This window comes from Myotis yumanensis, unplaced genomic scaffold (genome assembly GCF_028538775.1).
Source record: "Myotis yumanensis isolate MYYU_CA2020_CCGP unplaced genomic scaffold, mMyoYum1.0.hap1 SCAF_20, whole genome shotgun sequence".
In the NCBI taxonomy this organism is placed as follows: Eukaryota; Metazoa; Chordata; class Mammalia; order Chiroptera; family Vespertilionidae; genus Myotis; species Myotis yumanensis.
In genome coordinates this window covers 1383215-1396125 of record NW_027223771.1, presented here as the reverse complement: position 1 = coordinate 1396125, position 12911 = coordinate 1383215, and the positions used below count along the sequence as shown (strand labels likewise).

Sequence of the window (12911 nt, the reverse complement as noted above, 5' to 3'; positions counted from 1 at the left end):
ATGGATGGGTAGAAGGATACATGGATGGATGGATGGATGGATGGACAGATGGATAGATGGATACATGGATGGATGGATGGGTAAATGGATACATGGATGCATGGATGGATGGATGGATGGATGGACATAGGTGAATGGATGGATGGGGAGATGGATACATGGATGGATGGATGGATGGACATAGGTGGATGGATGGATGGGTAGATGCAGGATGGATGAATAGATGAATAGATGGATGGATGGATGGATGGATGGATGGAGCTGAAAATGAGGAAACCCCAAGCTTCTGTCTCGTGTGAGGCCTAGCTCTTCAGATTCTTTTGGATTCATGGAGGACTCTGTATACTTGACACAGGAGTGGACTTCTGTTTCTTATGGCCAGAACCACCCTGACTAACCAAAATGCTCAATAAAAGTTAAGTTCCTTCCCTTCCCACAGGTTAAGCACTGGGTGTCACTTCTCATCCTAAGAACACCAGGGACCACCAGCCTCATTCCCAAAGTCCTCAGAGATTTAACCGGATTCTCTCTCTCTTCTTCTTTTTTTTTTTTTTTAATATATTTTTTATTGATTTCAGAGAGGAAGGGAGAGGAAGATAGAAACATCAATGATGAGAGAGAATCATTGATTGGCTGCCTCCTGCATGCCCCTCCCGCCCCCACACTGGAGATCAAGCCCGAAACCTGGGCATATGCCGTGACCGGGAATCGAACCGGTGACCTCTTGGTTCCTGGGTCGACGCTCAGCCGCTGAGCTACACCTGGCTGGGCCCGGATTCTCTTTTCTTTTGCATTTGTTTTTTATTTTTAAATTTATTTTTCAAAAATATGGAATGCTTCACAAATTTGTTTGTCATCCTTGCCCAGGGGCCATGCTAATCTTCCCTGCATTGTTCCAATTTTAGTACAAGTGCTGCCAAAGCAAGCACTGTTTGTGTTTATTTTTTAAAACATTGTTTAAGGCATAGCATACCATACGTACAATAAAGTAAATCTTAAGTGTATGCCTAGAAGAATTTTCTTAAAAAGATTATTTTTATTGCCCAGCTGGCATGGCTCAGAAGTTGAATGTTGACCTATGAATCTGAGGTCACGGTTCGATTCCTGGTCAGGGCACATGCCCGGGTTGCGGGCTTGATCTCCAGTATGGGACGTGCAGGAGGCAGCTGATCAGTGATTCTCTCTCACCGTTGATGTTTCTATCTCTCTCTCCCTCTCCCTTCCTCTCTGAAATCAATAAAAATATATTAAAAAAATTGTTTAATTAAATGGGACTGTGTTTGGAGAAAGGGTCTTTAGGAGGTAATTAAGGTTAAATAACGTCAGAAAAGTGGGCTCTAATTTGATAGAATGGGTACCCTTATAAGAAGAGAGAGACCAGAGTTCTCTCTCCCCGCTGCTTGCATAAAGGCGGCGTGTAACACACAGCAAGATGGTGGCCTTCTCCACGCCAACAGAACAGGCCTCAGAATGAAACTTACCTGCCAGGACTTGATATTGGACCTTCCAGCCTGCAGGGCTGTGAGAAATGGATTGCTGTTAAGGAACACAGTCTAACCCTGGCTGGTTTGGCTCAGTGGATAGAGCATTGGCCCTCGGACTGAAGGGTCCCGGGTTCGATTCCGGTCAAGGGCACATACCTTAGTTGCAGGCTCGATCCCCAGCCCCGTTTGGGGTGCGTGTGGGAGGCAACCAATCAATGTGTCTCTCTCACATTGATGTTTCTCTCTCTCTCTGTCTCTTCCCCTTCCTTCCACTCTCTCTAAAAATCAATGGAAAAATATCCACGGGTGAGGATTAACAAACAAACAAAGAAACAGTCTATGGAATTTGCCATGGCAGCCTGAGCAGTCTACTACACCATGTGATCCATGCAAAGAGAGGAGAGAAATTTTGAACAGAAAACTGCCCCTGTAGGAGCGTGGGCAGCTGGCCCAGCACGAGCAGGTGGGCCGTGCCCGGCATGGGCCAGGAGAGAGTGTTGGCAGCCCCTCCAGCCACGAGGTCCGGTCCACTTCCGGGCTGGCTTGGCCATATTGCGAGGAGACGTTGGCTAAGTTTGGTGCTATAGCTAAATGTCACCCAGCAGCCTCTCACTCATCTGTCATCTCGGAAGTGCTCCAAGGCGTCCCAACGATCCAATAGACCAGGGGTCCTCAAACTTTTTAAACGGGGGCCAGTTCACTGTCCCTCAGACCGTTGGAGGGCCAGATTATAGTTAAAAAAAAACTATGAACAAATTCCTATGCACACTGCACATATCTTATTTTGAAGTAAAAAAACAAAACGGGAACAAATACAGTATTTGTATTTGCATGTGGCCCGTGGGCCGTAGTTTGAGGAACCCTGCAATAGACTTTCATTTATGTTCCTGATCCACACCGGAGCCTCGTGGGGAGACCTACCTGCCCGTTGACGTGTTAGGGAAAACCACTCCCCACGGCATGGGCTCGGTGCCATTCACCAGCTGAAGTGTGCAGAACCACCTCTGAAAACAACGCCCTGTGCCACCACAGTCTCTGGTGTGAGAGGAATGGGAACCTCTCCTCACCTGGATGGGGGTGAGACCTTGGCCAGGAGCAGCGGGGAGGGTCCGTCCTGCCCAGGCTCCGTGCTTCATCACTGGCCTGTGGGTTGTCCACTTACAGGCTTATGCGTTTTCGTATATCATGTTTCACAAAAGCTGCGTAAAGAGAATTCAAAGCCTGGCTGTGGTGACTCAGTGGTTGAGCGTTGACCTACGAACCAGGAGGTCATGGTTTGATTCCTGGTCAGGGCACTTGCCCAGGTTGGGGGCTCAATCCCCGATCATGCAGGAGGCAGCCAATCAATGATCCTCTCTCATCATTGATGTTTCTATCTCTCTCTCCCTTTCCCTTACTCTCTGAAATCAATTTTAAAAAAATACACACACACACACACACACACACACACACACACACACTAGAGGCCCAGTGCATGAATTCGTGCACCAGTGGGGTCCCTTGGCCTGGCCTGCAGGTCAGGCCAAGGGACCCCACCAGTGCACAATCTGGGCTGGGGAGAGATGCAGGAGGTTGGCCAGTGGGAAAGGGGCTTAGGGAGGGCTCCAGGGCATGTCAGGCTGGTTTTGCTCAGTTCCGATTGGCCGGACCCCAGCAGCAAGCTAACCTACTGGTTGAAGCGTCTGCCCCCTGGTGGTCAGTGCACATCATAGCAGACAGTTGAGCGGCCTTAGCATATCATTAGCATACTACGTTTTGATTGGTTGAATGGCCGACCAATCAACCAGACACTTGGCATATTAGGCTTTTATTACATAGGATATATATATATATATATCCCCCTTGACTCCATCTCCCCTCCTCCTCCTCTCACTCACTCTGCTCCCCTGCGTCAGCCCCGTCTCTACGCGCACCCTAAGTGTGAGTTCTGCGGAAATCAGAAACGAAGGGGAATATCCAGACACCGAGGCACCTGCGGACCAGTCCAAAGGGTCGAGTCTACGTTCCCTTTCTCTCTGTGACAACATCATACAGACCTGGTTATGACCACACGGATGTCAGTCTCCTTTAAAAAAATAGCCAAAGAGAATTGGATCCCCAACTTTTTGGGGAGCTCACACGGGGTGTCCACAACCAAGCACTTTGTTCCAAAGGGAGGGCATCACCTGGGCCTGCTACAGTCTCTTCTAGGAACCGAGATAATTAGTCAAACACCTTCCCATCACGCTCCCCTCCCCTCTCTGTTCAGTAACTGACAGTCTTGGGACAGGAGGTTTCCCTAGGGCTTTGAAAACACTCCTATTCTTCTTGTACTGAAGTTGTAAACCGTGTCTTTGGAGGGACTTTGAATTGTGAAGAGTCACATTTTGTTTTGTTTACCTTTTTTAAAAATATATTTTATTGATTTTTTTACAGAGAGGAAGGGAGAGAAAGAGAGAGTTAGAAACATCGATGAGAGAGAAACATCCATCAGCTGCCTCCTGCACACCCCCTACTGGGGATGTGCCCGCAACCAAGGTACATGCCCTTGACCGGAATTGAACCGGGGACCCTTCAGTCCGCAGGCCGACGCTCTATCCACTGAGCCAAACCGCTTAGGGCTGTTTATCGTTTTTCCCCAGAAAGAGAAAAAAAACCCAAAACACTCAATACAGCTGCCTGATGGTATTGCACGGCTTTCAGGCTATTGGAGAACTTAACCACAGGGCTCCTGGCCCACCTTCAAAGCCAAGTTTCTGGAGAGCGCTGCCCATACTCCCTGCCTTACTTTCTCATCTCCTGCAGCCAACATCTGTGGTTTCTGTCCACCCAGGGAAGCAGCTCTCACCTCGGATCTCACCAACTTCCTGTCTCTCCATCCCGTTGACTCCATCAGTCCCCGCCTTTCTTTGAGCCCCACTGCCATTCGTGGTCTCTTCCTCTTTGAAACTCTCCCTTTCCCCAGAGTCCGTGGGCAGCTCGGACACGGGATGCAGGGTGTGGGGGTTTGGGGATGAAGTGCGTGATAATAGAGCTTAACCTCCATCTTACATGGAGGGAGACTGGAAGTCAGTAGATGATTTAAATTTTAAAATCCATTAAAAAAAAATCCATCAATAGCCCTGGCCAAGGAGCTCAGTTGGTTAGAGCGTTGTCTGAATATGCCAAGGCTGCAGGTCCAATCCCTGGTCAGGACACATACAAGAGTCAACCAATGAGCCCTGGCTCAGTGGATAGAGTGTCGGCCTGGGGACTGAAGGGTTCTCTGGGTTTGATTCCAGTCTAAGGCACATGCCTGGGTTGTGGGCTTGATCCCCAGTGGGGGGTGTGCAGGAGGCAGCTGATCCATATTCTCTCTCATCATTGATGTTTCTATCTCTCCCTCTCCCTTCCTCTCAGAAATCAATAAAAACATTTTTTTTTAAAAAACAAAGAATCAACCAATGAATGCATCAATAAGTGGAACTGCCTCGAACATACTGTCAAACTACAGCAGGAAGGCCGGGGAGGGTGGGGGGGTAGGGGGGGCAGGTAAGAGGTCAACCAAAGGACTTGTATGCATGCATATAAGCATAACCAATGGACATAAGACACTGGGGGGTAGGGGAGGCCAGGGGATTGTCAAGGGCGGGGGAAAAAAAGGAGAAATATACTCTTTGTAATAATTTAAGCAATAAAAAAAATATTTTAAAAAAATAAGTGGAACAACGAATTGATGTTTCTCAAGTTTGAACTTTTCAGACTGTTGCTATTTAACCAATGTTTATTGTACAACTGACTGAATAAAAATTAAATTAGGAAAATAAGTGAAACACATCAAATCAAAGCCGCTCTGCTTGGGCTAGGAGGGCGGCCCTGGCCCCCGCCATCCCTGGGACTCTCACGGCAGAATTGGGAACTAGACAAACCATGGTTTCGAGAAATTCCCAGGAAACAAGACAAAACCTCCAACCGCCTTCCTTGAGCAACAGCCGCTTGGCTAATGATCTGTACCTCTGTGGTTCAGGATGGTGGCATTCGGCCGCATTTTGTTTCTACAAAGAAGCAGTGCAGCCCTGCTGGACGTGAACCAGGAGGTCACGGTTCGGTTCCCGGTCAGGGCACATGCCGGGGCTGCGGGCTCCATCCCCAGTGTTGGGGTGTGCAGGAGGCGGCTGATCCATGATTCTTTCTCATCATTGATGTTTCTCTCTCTCTCTCTCTCTCTTTCCCTTCTTTTCTAAAATCAATAAAAATATACAGTGGGGCCTTGACTTACGAGTGTCCCAACTAACGAGTTTTTCGAGATAAGAGCCATCTCTCCGCCGATTTTTTGCTTTGAGTTGCGAGCTAAAATTCGGGTTACGAGCCAGCTTCAGATACCCCACCGCTAGTTGGCGCAGCGAACGCCACAACATCAGCCCAGCATCACGTGTCTCACTCGTTCACTGTTGATTTGACATACGAGTAATTTGAATTACGAGCTCCGTCATGGAACGAATTAAACTCGTAAGTCAAGGCCCCACTGTATTTGAAAAATCATAAGAAGAAGCAATGCAGACATCTCCCTTTTGTGGTTCCCTCAGCATTCAGATCCCAGAAGCTGGCTGGTCTCACCCCTGCCCCCGGCCTCCCCCCCCTCCCCCGGGCTGCACCTGCCTTTCTGAGATGTTTTCCCCTGGCGAGGCCCAGCCTTCCTGGTCCCGTGCTCACAGAGATGCGAGGAGAGCCTGACGAAGCGCACAAGGACAAGTTTCATTTATTGTCTCTGACAACCGGTAGGGTTTTTTCAGACACAATCTTGGCCAGTTTCGATCCAGGAAGTTGCAGATTTGGGTTAGGTGCTGCCCGGGCCAAGTTTTCATATAGATCTCCAGCAGCGTCCGTGCCAGGTGTGTAATTATAGAGCTTTTTAATGAGGGAGAGGCTGCACCGAGATGCGCACGCCACGCGCTACATTTAGAAAGCCTCTCGCCGGAATCGTGTCGAGCAGGGACGCATGTTTGCTCTGATTTCATAGGCGCACGTGACATGTGCCCTTGTGAAGCCCTAGCGATTCATGTATTTATAAAACCTGCGAAAGGGACCATCACATTGGAGGGGGTCTGCCCTAGGGATTGCCAGGAGCACCTGTTTTGGGGGTTTGTAACAGAGAAGACTTTTGTTTGTTTGTTTTGTTTGTTAATCCTTACCTGAGGATGTTTTTCCATTGCTTTTCAGGGAGAGTGGAAGAGAGAGGGAAAGACAAAGAGAAACATCGATGTGAGAGAAACACATTGACTGGTTGCCTCCTGCTTGAGCCCCGACCAGGGCCCAGGCCAAGGTAGAGCCTGCAACCGAGGTACGTGCCCTTGACCGGAGTCGAACCTGGGACCCTTCAGTCTGCAGGCCAACGATCTATCCACTGAGCCAAACCGGCTAGGGCTGTAGGTACTCTTTTAAGTTCTGAGAAGAATTCAGTAAATAAGGGAAAAGGGGGGATAAACAAATTTTGCTTATTGATTCTGTTCCACTTGATTTATGCAGAAACGTCAAGGATTTTTCCCCCCTCATATTCTTCACACTTTATCCTAAGAGTCTGGCATTTCGCCTAGTCTTCCTTTCATCTCTCCATTAATTCCTCCCATTTGCCGCCCAGATTTCTCTTGTCTGTCTTCTAACAATCCAATCTCCCGTAATCCTATTAGTCGCAGCCCCAGCGACAGGCTAATGCGAGGGGGCACCCGTTCCCCTGCGTTGTCCTTGTCTAAGCGCTGAGAGCAGGTCAGGGCTGTTTGCTAAAATCTTCCTTCATTTCCTTGGGAGAGGCCCTTCCAGAGGACAGGATTATCGACACAAGTTCACTGCTCTCTGCTTTTACTTCCGTGCTTGGGATCAGATTAATCTTCTCCCTCTTATATTCAGACTTCCTGGCAATTCATGTGTTAACCCAATAAGAACAAGTGGATTTTTAAATATATCAGAAGCCTTGTAGTATATATGTATTCAAAACAGAAGAGAGACAGGAAAGAGGGGAGGAGAGGATAGCTTAATAGTGCAGAGCCTGGCTGGCATGGCGAAGTGGTTGAGCATAGACCTATGAGCCAGGAAGTCATGGTTGATTCCAGGTCAAGGCACATGCCTGGGTTGCGGGCTCGATCCCCAGTAGGGGGCGTGAAGGAGGCAGCCGATCCATGGTTCTCTCTCCTCACTGATGTTTCTCTCTCTCGCTCCCTCTCCCTTCCTCTCTGAAATCAATAAAAAATATATTTTAAAAATTAGTGCCATTGCCCTAACCGGTTTGGCTCAGTGGATAGAGCGTCGGCCTGCGGACTCAAGGGTCCCGGGTTCGATTCCAGTCAAGGGCATGTACCTTGGTTGTGGGCACATCCCCAGCTGGTCAATGTTTCTCTCTCCTCGATGTTTCTAACTCTCTATCCCTCTCCCTTCCTCTCTGTAAAAAATCAATAAAATATATTTTTAAAAAATTAGTGCCATAGATCCTGTCTCCCTTTTACTCAGTGCCCGCCTCACAGGGAGCAGAGATGGAAGATGTGAAAGGCCTGGGGCCTCTGTGGGTCTGAGTCCCACGTGTCCCATACTGTGGGCATCTCATCATAAGGAGTGTGACTCTAATGTGGAAAGATGTGTGTTTTTCATGCAGGACCCACAGAGCAGGCAGATGCCTTGACGCTTCATCTCTACCACCTACTACAGTGCCAGCACACAGTAGGTGCTCAGTTGTGACATTTGTCATTGAGCTTTTCTCTATTTTTTCACATTGAGCATATGGTGATTGTATAATAAAAAAAAACACACTCTCTTGGCCCACTCTCTCTGGAGCATGCCCACGCCTTCCCCTCACTTCTTCCCTCAAGGCCTGAACTTGGCTCTCTCTCCTGAGCTCCAGGGGCCCTTCTTTGGCCTCTGTGGCTTGTTCCCTGAGCCCACGCAGCCCAGCTGGCTCACTTTTCCTACCTCTGTGACTTTCTAAATAAACTTCCGTCTGGATTTGAATATCCATATAAATTAATTAATTGAGTTTAATTAAAAAAAAAAAAGACCCATAAGGCAAACGAGCTCCTTCATCTGGTGCTCACCCAGAGAAGCAGCCATCTGTTCCCACTTGGAAAGGAAAACTGGCTGAACTAGAATTTTGTAAGAATTTTGATAGGTGCTACTGTACGGCAGAGAATGTAGGGGGCATTTAAGGCATCTTCATGAATAACTGACTGCATGGGATAAAGTCTTCCATGCAGGTTTTCGAACCCAAACCGCAGGTAAGAGGGGCTACCGTGGTACTAGACATGCCAATCACAGAGTGTGGGATGCCGCTGCCCCTCTGGTTGACTGACGTGGGGCGGATCTCTCTCCCCAGAGCCTCCATGTAACGGACCCTTATGACTTACAGCTTGGTACAAATAGACAAGATGAGCCCATGACCTTCCCCCCACCTGGAATCTGAAACGGGGAACAGCCAAAACACAACACAACAAAACAAAGAGGCAGTAAGCCATGGGAGCTGAGCCCTAAAAGTCGCACGGTGTCATTTCTGCAGTTTCCCGCTGGTTACAGGTGAGCCGCATGCATCGTTAGAGGGCCTCCATGGACACAACTCACTAAGTTGAAATGTATGGGCACCTCTGACAGGCCAGGCCCTGGTGTAGGGACTGAAGCCACAGAGAGGAACAGCATCCCCGTCCTCACAGTGCTTTCCCGGGAGGGTGCTCTCGGCAGCAAAAATAAGTGCACGAGCAACAAACACACACACCAGCAAGAGGGCGGCAGACAGCCTGGTTCTGGAGCAAAGCCAGGGCCTCTTGTCACCAGGAACTATTTTCTTTTTTTTTGTTAATCCTCACCCGAGGATATTTTTCTATTGATTTTTTAGGGAGAGTGGAAGGGAGAGGGGAAGACAGAGAGAAACATCGGTGTGAGAGAAACACAGCATGATTGGTCCATGGTGTGGGGAAGCCAAGTGAGTTGATGACATACATCCTCCACAGCTGACCCCTTTATTACTTAACCCCATCAACCCCGCTTCCTCCATACTTACAGACAACAGTGGGACCCAGGGCCAAGCCGAGAGCAGTTTCTCAAAAAGAAAATGTAGCCCTAGCCGGTTTGGCTCAGTGGATGGAGCGCCAGCCTGTGGAACAAAGGGTCCTGGTCAAGGGCAGGTACCTTGGTTGCAGGCTCCTCCCCAGCCTGGACCCTGGAGATTTCCCGGCCTCATGAATTTGCATCACCCCAGGGCGGAAGGCTGGTGACCTAAGACACCACCATTCAGATGCACCTGCATGAGGCGAGGCAACCCTGAGACACAGGAGCCAGGGATCCTCTCTGGGGAGGAGGACAGCAGATCCTGTAGCAGCAGCGGGCATCCCAAAAGGGGGGTTTCTTAAGTGCCCCCAGGCGACGGCAGTGGGTATGTGGTAGAACTTATATGAGGACCGATCCATGCAAATGGCCTCCAGGCCTGGTTCCCTGCCTTCTGGAGATTTTATGAGGCCCCTAATATCCTTTAATCTATCCCTCTTCACGCCTGGCCGCAGTGGCTCAGTGGTTGAGCGTCGACCTATGAACCAGGAGGCCACAGTTCGATTCCCCGTCAGGGCACATGCCCAGGTTGTGGGCTTAATCCCCAGTGTGGGGTGTGCAGGAGGCAGCTGATCCATGATTCCCTCTCATCATTGATGTTTCGCTCTCTCTCTGTCCCTCTGCTTTCCTCTTGGAAATCAATAAAAATATATTTAAAAAATTCCTCTTCAGCTTAAACTAGCAAGAGGAGTCTTGTTGGATGCCAGGACTCTCCCTGTATTTGAAGGGAGAAGAGCAATAAACCAGTAAACAAGGTAATTTCAGATGGAGGCCAGTGCTGGGAAGAAGTCCCCACACGGTGATGAGAATAAAGGAAGCGGAGCGTGACATTGGTCCCGACTGCCCCCGGCAAACCATCGAATGTAATTATGTATCGTTGGGTAGCGCCCATGCATTTGTAACAGTGGGAGAAAACCCTGCAAGGTGACATGAGAGAGAGAGTGACAGGCAGGAGTGGGGACTAAAAATATTTTTTAGATTGATTTCAGAGAGGAAGAGGGAGAGAGAAACATCAGTGATGAGAGAGAATCATGGATCGGCTGCCTTCTGCACGCCACACACTGGAGATGGGGCCCGCAACCGGGCCTGTGACCTCCTGGTTCATAAGTCGATGCTCAACCACTGAGCCACACCGGCCGGGCGGGACTACTTTTTGATGAGGTGCTCAGGGAAGCTTGTCTGAGGTGAAATTCGAGCTGAGGCCCGAAAGGTCAGAAGGAAGCAGCCACAGAAAGATCCGGGCGAGAAGGCTTCTAGGCAGCAGGAGAGAAAATATAAAGGGTGAACCTGGGATGTTGAGGGACGGGTGGAAAGGTGGTGTGTTTGCAGTTCAGTGGGAAAGAGGAACCTGATGAGATTGGGAAGGAGGTGGGGACAGGTCATGCCGCCTTGGGACCCTGCCTTGCTCCCCTGGATCGCTCCCTCTGGGAAGCCAGCCGCCATGTTGTGAGGACACTCAAGCAGCACTGTGGAGACGCTGGCTCGTGAGGCACGAAGGCCTCCTGCCTACAGCCTCGTGATGAGACATCTTGGAAGTGTATCTTCCAGCCCCATTAAAGCTTTCAAATGAGTCCAACTCCAGCTGACATCTTAACTACAGCTTCATGACAGACCCCGAGCCAGAACCACCCAGCTCAGCAGCTCGGAACTCCTGACCCCGAGCAGCGTGAGATCATACATGTTTGTTGTTCTAAGCCACTGAGTTTTGGGGTAATTTGTTCCCTCCATCCATTGTTCACAGCTGGTGTCTCTTTTGCTTGGCGGGTGCTCCCGCTTCAGTATTTTGACTGTCAGTGGGAGTAATGATACAGAGAGGAGTCATGAATGAGACCGAATGGTGGAGGCAGAGAGGGAAGCGCACCCTGGGAGGGCTGAGTCACTCGTGCTATTTGGAGGAAGACGGAGCCAAGATCCGCAGCCCAGCTGGAGCGTGGTCGTGACTGTCTGCATCGGGCTGTTCTGGGTTTGCGGGTTTACGGTGCCCTCGCTGGAAATGCCCCATGACTTGGGGTGGTATAGGTGAGCGCTCTTCCTCGTTCTGAACCCGAAGTTGCAGGTCTGGGCTGTTCTCCTGGTTCTCTCTCCTGGGCTAGGCAGGGTGCTCAGCCCAAGTATGGACACCGGGGGTGGGTCGGTGGCAGAAGCTGCCTCCATCTTGCTCCTCTGTGCAGTCATGGCCACATCCTCACCCCACATCCGCCTCTCCAGCCGGTGGGATGGGGCTGTGTGGAAGGTCCACTTCTTCATCTCTTGTTTTTTTTTAAAAAAATATGTTTTTATTGATTTCAGAGAAAGATCAATGATGAGAGAGGATCATCCTGCCGGCCCCACACTGGGCATTGAGCCCGCAATCCGGGCTTGTGCCCTGACCGGAAATCAAACCTTGACCTCCTGGTTCATAGGTTGATGCTCAACCACTGAGCCACACCGGCCAGGCACCTCCTCTCATTAGGGAGGGCTGGGTCATATGGAGCCATGTGCCTCCTTTGTTCTGCCTGTGCCTGAGAGTTCATTTGGATTGATTCCAAGGACGTTTTAATGGTAGTTAGGGGCAGGAGGTGTTGGGATTTCAGCTCACTCTAATAATTTGCTGAAATCAGATATGTAGCATTTCCCCCGTTTTGGGAATTAATTAAAAAAAAACCACATTGAATAGAAAAAGTTCCAACAATACAGAAATATCCAAAGTGAACTCCCCTTTCTCTTCCTGCCTCTGATTATTTGGAGCATCTCCAGCTCTTCTCGAATACACACAGTTCTTCGATGAGGGTACTTGTTCACATGTCCACGCACAGGTGGGCAGGTGATTCCAAGAACAGATTCCTGGAAGCTTATCTGCAGATGTTACCTAGAGAGGTACCTCCAGTGGCCCTTCAGGATTCTACCAGCACATGATGCCAACAGCACAATTCCTTTCCTTTTGCCAACACTAGATACGATCAACTTTTAAATCTGCATTTCTCGGATCCCTAAGTGAGCATGAGTGTCATATCTCAACGAGTGGCCATTTAAATTTTTTCGCACATGAACTGCCTGTTCTTGTCCTTTGACTATTTATGTACTGGAATGAAAAGCTTCTTCCTTTGATAGGGCTACATATTTTAGGCCTATGATGCATGGTGCACGCACTGCCTGTCACTTGTCTTTTATCTTTGACATGGTCTCTAGCCCTTGAGATGTTTTACATTTTTATGATGTCAAATCTGTCCTTTAAAAAAAAAGATTTGCCCTAACAGGTTTGGCTCAGTGGATAGAGCGTCGGTCTGCGGACTAAAGGGTCCCAGGTTCGATTCCGGCCAAGGACATGTACCTTGGTTGCGGGCACATCCCCAGTGGGAGGTGTGCAGGAGGCAGCTGATCCATGTTTCTAACTCTCTATCCCTCTCCCTT

General features: G+C 49.3%; 1 non-coding gene across 1 annotated transcript; it reads right to left on the bottom strand.

The window, feature by feature from the left end:
- Window positions 1–822: 822 nt before the first annotated feature.
- Window positions 823–929, bottom strand: LOC138998732 (U6 spliceosomal RNA). The gene has a single exon (XR_011469234.1). It is a non-coding gene; the product is annotated as a U6 spliceosomal RNA (small nuclear RNA).
- Window positions 930–12911: the final 11982 nt, after the last annotated feature.